Below are 12,129 nucleotides of genomic sequence, written 5' to 3'. Positions count from 1 at the left end.
TGTAGCGCTACCGCTAATAAAATGAATGGTCTTGTTTACGAGGGACAGTCTTAAGGACTCCACTGGCACAATGGAAAAACCTTATTAGTAAGAGCCTAACCACACAGGCAGGCAGGCAGCCTGCACACAAACACCAGAGGCAGACGAAATCTGACCACAACAGTCAATATCTCATGGAGCGAGTCGAAGATAACGATCCATCCACAACATTGGTTATGAATGCATGATGGCGTTAGGCCTTGGCAGGATTCCTCACGCCGGCTGTGTGCGTGTGTGTCACCAGGTTGAAATGATGTTAAGATCCTGATAGAGGGATGAGACTAGTGGAGGCAAGGTTCCACTTACTACGTCCAGAGACTGGCTCATCATTAGTGCTGTACACTTGGGAGGCCATTGGCATGGTAGACCCCAGTCAAACAGTCACTAACTCTAAACCAGTGTGAATGATCTGCTCAAAAGGTGGCCTGGAGTCCCTGGCCAGTTAACGAGACTGACACACACTGTCCCTCTCCTTGGTAGGTAATCTAGCAGACACAGACGGCTGAAAGGGAGCTACTGAGGAGTACGTTTGAAAGCAGGGCAGATTGGAGGAGAGGAGAGGCCGAGTGAGTGAGTTGACACAAAGAGAAGTGAGGAAAATCAATGGGAACAAAGTGAGCGCTCAACAGGGTGACAGCTTATCCATAGAGGTGTCAGTCAGGCTACAGCAGGGCCACACTTACCCAATTAAAGACACCGCCAGGCAAACAGAAACCATGTTGACCTCTTGGCTCTCCCTGTTCTTTTCTCTTCCTCCCTCTCTTCCTCTCTCCTTCTTCCCTCTCCCCCCCCCCCCCCCCTCTGTCTGAGGGAGTCTGTGTGTGTGGTAAAGGGTGAGCACACCGGGTCAAATCCAATAGGAGGATGAGAGGGTTAAGAGTTGAGATGGTGAGAGACAGACAGCTAGTTCAGGTGAGGGTAAAGAAAGGGAGGGAGGGAGGGAGGGATGGAGGAGTGTTAGATGGAGAAGCGAGCTGGCGGAGAGGGGGAGAGTGTAAGAGGGGGAGTAGGTGTGAGGGTGAAAAGGGTATGAGTGTGAGAGGACGTCGGTGGAAGTGAGGGAGAGTGTAAGTAGTGCTCGTCTTGAAACTCACACCTTTTCACCCTGCCTACCAACAGAGCCAAGATCACACACAGTGACAAACAAAGAACCATGCACTGGACAGGGAATAGCATTGTGAAAACTGACACTGTGTCATGAGTTTAACATTACAGTAAGGCCCTCAGCGCACATTCTCCAGCCTCCCTATTCAAATACATGAACTGGCCACAAGCCTTCAGAGGAGGTGACATCAGATCTGACACTCCTAACACCTAGATGGGCAGCAGAAAAGAGTGAACAGGCCTGGGCATATAGGGTATGTCAAAGTAAATGTAAAGTAGTGCTGTAGTGAGCAGAGGAGGCTGCTGGGACAAGCTATAGGAGGACAGGCTCATTGTATTGTCTGGAATGGAATAAATGGAACAGTATCAAACAAATCCAACAAATGTTGGACTCCGTTCCATTCATTCCAGTCCAGCCATTACAATGTGCTTATAACTCCTCCCACCAACCGCAGCTGGTAGTGAGGATATAGCTCCCAATGGAGCTGGTGGATGCAGGGTCGCCATGGCAAGCAGGCTGCCTGAGGTGATGGTGCGTGTGACTGTGTGTGTGTGTGTGCATGTGTATGTAGGATGGAGCAGGCAGGCGGGTGGGCAGGCAGGCAGGCAGGGTGCTTGGCAGTAGCAGTGGCTGGCTAGGGGACTGACTGGCTGGCTGGTCTGTCTGCTGGGAGCTGATTGTGCTGGCTCTCATTATCCGGCCAGTGGGCCTAATGGAGTGTGACAGCAGCGTGCGGCGCACTGGAACTCTGTCCTTCCAGCCCTAAAAGCCAATTAAACCCACTCCACCCTGCCAGCTCTCCCTAACTCTCTCCCTCTCTCCCCTGCAGCCCCCTCTCCTTCCTCCCTGCCAGCTCTCCCTAACTCTCTCCCTCTCTGCCCCTGCAGCCCCCTCTCCTTCCTCCCTGCCAGCTCTCCCTAACTCTCTCCCTCTCTGCTCCTGCAGCCCCCTCTCCTTCCTCCCTGCCAGCTCTCCCTAACTCTCTCCCTCTCTGCCCCTGCAGCCCCCTCTCCTTCCTTCCTGCCAGCTCTCCCTAACTCTCTCCCTCTCTGCCCCTGCAGCCCCCTCTCCTTCCTCCCTGCCAGCTCTCCCTAACTCTCTCCCTCTATGCCCCTGCAGCCCCCTCTCCTTCCTCCCTGCCAGCTCTCCCTAACTCTCTCCCTCTATGCCCCTGCAGCCCCCTCTCCTTCCTCCCTGCCAGCTCTCCCTGACTCTCTCCCTCTCTGCCCCTGCAGCCCCCTCTCCATCTGTACCTCCCCCACTCTTTCTTGCCCACTTCTCTCCATCCTTTATCCCTGCCCATCTCTCTCTCTCTCTCTCTGAGCAGCTCCTCTCTCCCTGTAGCCCTGTTCTAAAGCAGGGCTCCTTGGGGGAATGCACTGGGCCAGAGAGGGCCTAGTCGGCCTCTGCACCACTGACAGCTCTGCTCTTCTTCTCCCCAACCCACAGAGGAGTCACAACCACTTAGAGAGGAGAAATGCCTCCCAGCACCAAAAACACACATCCTCCATTTATCACAAGCCAGTCACTGAAGGGGAGCGAGACACCTTCTTCCTAAATGTTTAAATACAGCTCCTGGAGAAAGAGAGGTCATGACAAGCGTAGTTCTGACAATGTGCCTCATCCAGTGTTCTGGGTGTGATTGGTGAAGCAGAGAGAACATGGTGAACCCTAGCCAATATTTCACATGAGCTAGTGGTCTTTCACAGCCCTCTTGTAGTATTGTATCATCAGGCTGTCCCTCAAGTTATGAGCCTGTGTCCTGTAGCTGCATACCAGTCAATAAATCATGAGATGACAGTGTGTTCCTGACAGACAGTGTACTGTACTGTACCTGTTTTGAACCAGCAGTCCTCAGTGAAAGACTCCCTGGTGGCCTCTGGTTTGTTCCAGTACTCTGTGAAGACCTGGTCTCCTCGCACCATCAGCTACCCCTCCTTCACCTCCAACGCACCTAAAGAGACAAACACGCACACACACACACACACAACTCACACTCACACACACACACACACACACACACACACACACACACACACACACACACACACACACACACACACGCACACACCTCACACACACACACACACACCTCACACACACACACACACACACACACGCACACAAACACGCACACACACACAACTCACACTCACACACCTCACACACACACACACACCTCACACACACACACCTCACACACACACACACACACCTCACACACACACACACACACACACACACACACACACACACACACACACACACACACACACACACACACACACACACACACACACACACACACACACACACACACACACACACACACACACACACACACACACACACACACACACACACACCTCACACACACACACACACACACACACACACACACACACACACACACACACACACACACACACACACACTCACACCTCACACACACACACACCCACACACACACACCTCACACACACACACACACACACACACACACACACACACACACACACACACACACACACACACACACACACACACACACACACACACACACACCTCACACACACACACACACACACACACACACACACACACACACACACACACACACACACACACACACACACACACACCTCACACACACACACACACCACACACACACACACACACACACAACACGCACACACACACACACACACACCTCACACACACACACACCTCACACACACACACACACACCTCACACACACACACACACACACACACACACACACACACACACACACACACACACACACACACACACACACACACACACACACAACAGTGGGTGGCTAAGACAGACAGGGTCCTGGACATGCTAACTGTATATGTTTTTTAACAACATGAACATTCTCCTTAGACAGATATTTTTTTCTACCGAATCTGGAAGTTCTACTGTATCTATGGATGTGAGTGTTTCTGACTGCTGAATACCTGAGTTTCTCTGCTGTTTCCCTCGGCGACGGTGCTGCTGGCTGCTTTCGTCATGACGATGCAAACCTCCACTCCTGGAAGAGGGACACCGACTGCACCTGCACACACACAAACAATGCTAAATACTCACATCATGCATACACAATGGAACTAATTACACTCTCACAATTAATGCAAATGGTTTTAAAGAAAACCATTTTCACGCTCAAAATATTTGCATCAACAAATACAACTGAAAATATAGTGATTTAATGACAATCCTTCTCCTACACATATGAATGCACACACATTCCCCTCTCCTGAGGCATTTTCTCCTTCTGTCTGACCTATAGAGCGATAAGCTCTAATGACTGCCTCCGCCAAAAGAGAAGGAAACCTTTGTGCAGCCTGCTCTCTCTCTCTCTCTCTGTGTGACACTGTGCGCCATGTCATTTCACAGGCCACTGCTCTCCCAATAAAGAGCAGGGCAGACAGGCCATGATTACAAAATAACTCCCTGCTTCATATTGATCTAATCAACTTTAGCCCTGATTGGCAATGCCAATCAAACACACTCCGTTTCCACTTCATCAGCAGAGCGAGAAGCACAGAGATACAAACTCTCTTCCCATCGTTTCAAAACCAGACCAGCCTAGTTTATCTCTGTCAAGTCAGTCTTCTCTCTAAAGCCACTTCCTGTCCTATCCCTCCTGCCACCGTCCCCTTCATTCAAGGGTTTTTTTTTGTGTGAGAGGATGACGTCCATCTCAGTGCCTGTCTTTTTGTTTTTCTCCCAGGGTTGTTTCCCAGTGAGCTGGGTAATCGTCAGCGTGTCCTCATTCCTCCTCACCCTCCAAACACAGCAGAAAGCTGCCAACGACGGGGTGATAAAAAGAGCTTTCTCCCCTCAATCACAAAACTAACCAAAATCCATTTATACTTGAGCCCGAGCAATCTCTTGCTCTTCCCCTCTTGGTCTCCCTCGCTTTTTCTCTCCATTCAGGAAGGAGGCCAGACATATTTTGGAGCCATGTAACATTCAAGTCACCGTTACTTTACTGAGAATTGAGATTGACTGCCACTTCAAAGGCTACAGGCAGAACAGAAAGACTGGAGGGGAATTACAAAAAAGGGACGAGGGCTAAACGAGTGACTAGAAACTCAAAATAGAAGATAGAGATTACAGAGCCGTGTTCTACCCACATTCCACACAGGGAACAATTACTAACCATGCAGGGGAATGAGGACAGCATTGAGAGGGACATAAGGTCGTTGAGTGACAGCTGGAAATGGCTAATGAACTGATACGGCCAACATCAGCCCTCTGCCGAAAATAGCAGAAATAATCAATTCAAACAATAACAACAACAACATTCCAGTGGTATTAGGAATAAGATAACATCTTATTATGATGATGTCCTCATTACTGCCCTTTTCTTCATGCCTATTAAAGCAGAGTTGAATTAATATAGCTTTATAGATATACAGTAAGTGTGTGTGTGTGTGTGTGTGTGTATGTGTAGTGGAATGTAGCCGGCCCTGTGGCGACAGCCCTGTCAGAAACACAATGGCTCCCCTGACTGCACAGAGGCCCATTAACAAGGCTCCATCAGTGGGCCCATCTGAACCTCTAATTACGACTGCAGCATCAGCCATGCCAGCCAGCCACACACTCAACCAGCCAGCTAGAGTTTTCAAATGAGACCAGCCAGGCAGAGAGGAGGAGGAAAAGGAGAGGCGAGGAGGGAGGGAGGGAGGGAGGGAGGGAGGGAGGGAGGGAGGGAGGGAGGGAGGGGAGCAGAGAGCCGTGTGCGGTGCAGCTCCAAGCCTGCCTTCCACATGCATAATTCAGCAGCCTTCCTTCACGCTGTGCTCTCTCTGGGCTGCCCTGGGGAGCTGACAGCCCTGCGCCCCCTGGAGCCCTGCTGGAGCACTGCTACTCAAACCCCCCAACAACCTCCCCACAACCTCCCCACAACACAAAGCACAGGGAAGGGAGAAAGTGAGATGGAGTGGGGAGAGAGAGGGGGAAAGGGGAGAGGAGAGAAGGGGGAGGGTGAAAGGGTGTGAAGTGAAAGGGTGGGGGTTGAGATGCTCAAAGTCATTCTGCTGAAAGGGGACATGTGTCTCCTGCCAGGGCTGGTGTTAGAGGGGGAAAACAAAAGAGGGGGAAAAAAACAGAATGAAAGAAAAAAATACAAATGAGATGGAGATGAATAGATTAAGAGAGAGACATAGCTTTAGGGTATAGCCTACTCCTCAGTGTGAAGCCAAACATGAATCAAATTACAACCACCAACATGATACAAATATGACCACTATTCTTGTATTATTACACAACTGTGTGTATACTCACTCATAAAATAACGATACATGTCTTTAATAGATTGTCATAAATAAAGTCATAATAAAACACAAGTTGATTAGTTAGCAGTTGACAGTTGTTTTGAAGGGGTGGACTGCCATGGAGGATGACGGGGGGGGGTGAAGGGGTGGACTGCCGTGGAGGAAGGGGGGGGGTGAAGGGGTGGACTGCCGTGGAGGAAGGGGGGGTGAAGGGGTGGACTGCCGTGGAGGAAGGGGGGGGGGCAGGAGTGTTCTTTTCTGAGAGCTCTATGGTTGTTATTGATTTGTTTTACCTACTTTAAAAGGAGACGGCATCGCACCCGCTTTTCCACAAGTGTCTCATAGACTGCTGCTGGAAAGACGTCGATACGACTGCAACGTCTCAGAGCTGGTCTTAATAACCACCTCCCAGGATTAAATAGAACCTGCCTCTTTATTTCAATACAAGCGCTCACAACAACAGACACCGCATTAGCTGGGCTACTGACAGTCAAATTACCCTGCCTTGTCATAACGCTGCTTTGAAGATCCTCCACTCAAAAGACTAGAAGGGGAATGGAAAGACTAAAGAAAGGAACACAGCCCCCAGTCACCTGAGGATCGAACCAGAAACAACAACAACAGCATAGAGCTTTGATACTAAACCACCTGGAATAAGAACATAGGTAAACCAGACAGAAATAGTCTGATCACAACCATGTTCCTCAGACAACTGAGACAACTGTCAGACAGGGCAAAAAGATAGCGCTCCAACAGAGCCTAATGACTATCTCTGCCTATCTCTGTCATGCCGTAGCGCTCCAACAGGGTGTGTCCTGTGATCTCCTCCCAGCGTAGCAGGGTAGGCTGAGGCAGGGCGGACGAGCCAGACAGCATCAGCCTGGGGTTAGAGGGGGCAGTCTGGGTCACACTCAGTAAAGGACCAGGCTCTGATGAAGTCATCTCTTTTCAATGCCCTTAGCATTGACTTGAGTGGCTTCAGGTGGGAGTAGGGTTGCAAAGGGAGGGTATATTACTATAAACTTTCTAAGTTTACCAGTGAACTACCAGAATTTTGGTGACTTTCAGGTTTTTGGGTGAATTTTACAAGATGACATCTAGTGGCCTTTTGGGGTATTTCAGATTATTACATGTGTCTAATTATCTCTGGCCCTGTGTGGCCTTATCAAATTATGACAAAGCTGTAAAACATTATCCTAAATCAGGATTCCCCAACTGGCGGCCCATGAGCCAAATTTGGCCCGTGGGTGGTTTTATTTGCCCCCCACAACCAAGGTTTAAAATTATTATGTTTTAGTGAAATATTATATCTTTTTGGGTTACTTGCGGTCAATTTGCAGTCTACAAATGATTTGTAATTATGTTTCCGCCCCCCAACCATCCACAAAAAAAAAAATAACAGCCTGTGGCCTAAATATAAACCATCAACTTAGTAAATACCATTGGTGTTTGAAGAGCGACTGCCCCTGAAAAGCAACTTCTCGCTTTGAAAACAGCCTATGTGGCATCAATATGAGTTAAAAACATTTATTCTAGTGTCAAAATGTACTACAAAGTGTAAATAGGATCATTTTGGTCATAAAGTCAGTCTCATCTAAAACGAAGATTTGCGAGATGATAGGATAAAATGGTATGTTACAGAATGAAGGGTACTGTACGAGTTTTCCGTGGGTTGGATTTATTTTAATCCTGCCCACATGCCCACAGCTGGCAGCACCCAAGTAATCATCAATTCAGAGAACAGCTGCACGCGACCCAATCATAACGCCCATGGCCAATTTGGTTTGACGTTCAATATCCCTATGGGGCTAGTGAAGGAGCATCAATAAATTACATGGAACAATATTTTAAAATGACAAAAGCTCCAAATTTCAATTACTTAAAAACCTCAAACCAACTATAAATTGTAGAAATACATTTACAATATTGAAAGCATTTAATGTGCCACATGATAATATTGTCCTATTTACATTGTGTAATTTATTTGAAGATCCCTAACTAGCCTCAGAGATAGTCTATCCAATGTCAAACCTTCAATATGTCTTTGTTGTAAATGTTTTGCCGCCAAACTGGTGGCAACTGTGAAAAAAGTCAATAGTTTGAAGAGTCGCAGAGTTAAATGAAAACAATGCCATTGTTGATTAGATGCTTTTTCCATTAATTAGGCAATTTTCTCTTGAGCCATATGGTCTATCCACTAGAAACATAAAACATTTATATTTTATATGAACAGTTTTTAAAAGTTATTCAATTATAAATTATAAAAGTTACCATACATTTCCTGTTAATTACCAAAATTACCGAAGATTCAGGTCACTTTGGTAATTTACCGGTAGCTTTGCAACTGTAGGTTGTGGTAACATAAGTGCTAGGCTTTACATAGAGTTTATAACTCTATTCCATCTGTCGCGTCCCACTGCTTTCTTCACTCTCTCTTGAGCATAAGCCCTGGTACATTTGGAGAAAGCATCTGTCACATCTCACTACAAAGCCCCGTCTCTCTTTAAAACCCATCCCTTTCATCTGACACATATCCCTTCCCCTTCAAACTATCTCTTCACTCTCTGACGGAATGAGAAACCACTGTCCAGATTCATGAGAACCCATTCGCTCTGAAGATGTCTTGTCAGAGATTTTAAGAAAGAAATTTCATCACAATAGATAAGCAATGAGCTTGTTAAAGATATTCGTCCAGTTATATGAATATTATGATACTGCTAATGATGGAGATCTACTCATTTCCTGTGGTATTGATACCTGTATAATTAGACTATAAGGTTCTTGCTGCCTGATTTACTCCTTGCAGACAGCCCTGACAAACTCCTGGTCGCGTGGCTGGGTGAAGTGCTGCTCATAGTGCTGGATCAGCTCGGAGTAGATGGTTGGAACAGCCATGAACACATTCACCATAAGAGCCTTGGAGCTGAGCAGGACCTCCCATACCTGAGGGGGAGGGAGTCAGAAACAGTATTTTACATTGTACGTAGATGGAATATCTACCCCATGTTAATGCAAACAAAATCATTACATCCAGATCACAATATGTAAAGCAGATGGAATAGGGTGCCATGGTATTGTGAGATCACAATATGTAAAGCAGATGGAATAGGGTGCCATGGTATTGTGAGATCACAATATGTAAAGCAGATGGAATAGGGTGCCATGGTATTGTGAGATCACAATATGTAAAGCAGATGGAATAGGGTGCCATGGTATTGTGAGATCACAATATGTAAAGCAGATGGAATAGGGTGCCATGGTATTGTGAGATCACAATATGTAAAGCAGATGGACAGGGTGCCATGGTATTGTGAGATCACAACATGTAAAGCAGATGGACAGGGTGCCATGGTATTGTGTGTACATTATTTACAGTGAATGAGGAGCGATGCGAGGGCCTGGTTGAAGATGAAAACTGTCAACAGGCTAGTTTATTCCAAAAACGTTGACAGGATCGGGTAAAGGTCTGTCTAACAGCTTCCTAAAGAGGAATTCAACAGGAATGTTATTGAGGTCAGTCATAATGCTGGGGCACGTTGCCTTTTAAAAATACCTTTGGCCTGCTATTTTTTGTAATATATTTTTTATTTTTACAAAATGTGTTCCAAGAGCATTTGTGAAGGAGCCAAAAGCCAGTCGCCCTCCTCCTCTTTCTCAGTCGTACACAGAGACGGATGCACATAAACAGAGACTGACACATGGCTACACATTTATACATAAGCGCTTCGCATACACTCACGCAAGGACAAAGCTACTTTCACAGTACCCACACATACAAACACACACACACACACACACACACACACACACACACACACACACACACACACACACACACACACACACACACACACACACACACACACACACACATATTACGAGTCCCTCATACACACCCCCGGCACGCCTGGCTGCACCCCCAACACACTGTGGGAGGACAGTGTGAATTAATTGAAGGTGAACGACAGATTCTCCTTGGCTCCGTCCCCCCTGGGAGGCACGCGCACGTCTCTCCCTCCTAGAACCTCCTCCTTTATTCTCCCTCATCCTCTCTCACACACCCTCACTCTCTCCATTTCATAATTTCCTGCTTCACTGCCCCTACTCTTATCAGTCTTCCTCTGCCTGTCCCTCTCTCCATCACACCCCACACCGATTCCCTCCTCATCTGCTACCCATTCCTCAACTTCCCCTCCTCCCTGTCCTCTTAAATCACCCTCTTTTACTGCCTACTCCCTTTAGCTTTCTTCCCATTCTCAATTTACCTGCTTCGTCATTTTATCAACCCCGCCCTTTCGCTCCTCTTCCCTTCATCAAGCTCCAAATATTGCAATATCAAAATAGATTAAGGTTTAAAAATGATGTGTCTATTAAATAAACAGGCAGAAGCGTGGACTATCCCACAGAGACTCATCTATTCACACAAACTCACAAAACTTTATCTATCTGCTCAGCCACACACATCCACAACCGCGCGCACACACGGACAGACTAGATAGCGGGGTTCAGAGGGGAATATTATTTCCTGTGTCTGTTCTGGGCATTCTGGGCCGTGTCTATCAAGCGCAGTGGAGCGCTTCCCCCAGCAGCCACTCAGGAGGGGGGAAAAGCCAATTTATGTCCGTCAAAGAGCTGCCCTCCACCTGGGGGAGTGTATGTTGGAGACCCTCGGCTGCAGCCTGCATCCCAAACAGCCCTTAACCCAGCAGCATCCAGCTACTCTCTACTAGCCCTGTAGCCAGTACCTTTTCTCCACCACCACACAATGATGCAGTTCAGTTTTGTGAGGATGGATCATGAACTCCCAGCCATTAACCTCTGGTCCTCTGCTCTCCTGGCCTTTGGTCCGTGACTCCAGTCCTGGTATGTTTCGTTATCTCTCCTACTGTACTCATGGCTGGAGCCCATGGACATTAAAACCATTAGATAGTGATCGCGTTGACGTCATCCACGTATTCCTATGGAAAACTCCCGATGGCGCGTGAAGCTGGAAGTATTTGAAGCGCGCATTATTGCTGAATGAGACTGAATGGTACCCACCAAAAAATCGATAAGGATCATGGTTAAAGTGGCCATAACTAGCAAAGGATCATGGCCGATGTAATCGTTTTCATCTTGCCCGAGAGAGTCAACCTTAATAATGTCTACGGCATGAGGGCGCGAGCCTCCTCATAGCCTGCCAGCCCATTGGTCTGTCAGAACGTGATCCTGTGTGCTGACAAATGTAGACGTCAGAATATAAATATATCTCGATTTGTAGCGAATTAAAAAAATGATTCACCGTGGGGGTCGGAATTGTTTTTGTTTGGCCGTTCTGGCGATCGTAATTTACATAGGTTGTCTAAGGCAGACCGGGGCTTTTGGTACTGCTAGGTTGCTACACAGTAGCCGACCAGCAGATCTCGAGATTTCACGCACCAGACTGGACACTGGGGGCCTGCTGGAGCCACACACCCACTCCTCTGCTTGATCGACCGAACAGAGCATTCCTTCATCTGGGGTCAGAGACAGTCATGTACAGGGACCTCCAACCATCCCTCCATCAACTCACACAGACACACCAGGGTTTCCGTCAGGAACATGCTGCGCAGGACAACGTAACTGGGAATATTTGTATTTACCCACCATTTGAGAAATTTACCAAACCCATATGCATTTGTTGCGTAACCCATTA

The 12,129-nt window shown here is 47.6% G+C and overlaps 1 pseudogene; it reads right to left on the bottom strand.

Moving 5' to 3' along the window:
* The window catches only part of LOC106587161 (malonate--CoA ligase ACSF3, mitochondrial-like), a 55,789-nt pseudogene that overhangs the window by 31,696 nt on the left and 11,964 nt on the right, over positions 1 to 12,129 (bottom strand).

The sequence above is a fragment of the Salmo salar genome, chromosome ssa26 (genome assembly GCF_905237065.1).
Source record: "Salmo salar chromosome ssa26, Ssal_v3.1, whole genome shotgun sequence".
Lineage (NCBI taxonomy): Eukaryota > Metazoa > Chordata > Actinopteri > Salmoniformes > Salmonidae > Salmo > Salmo salar.
Note: the sequence above shows the minus strand (reverse complement) of the source record. Positions and strands in the feature narration are given on the sequence as shown.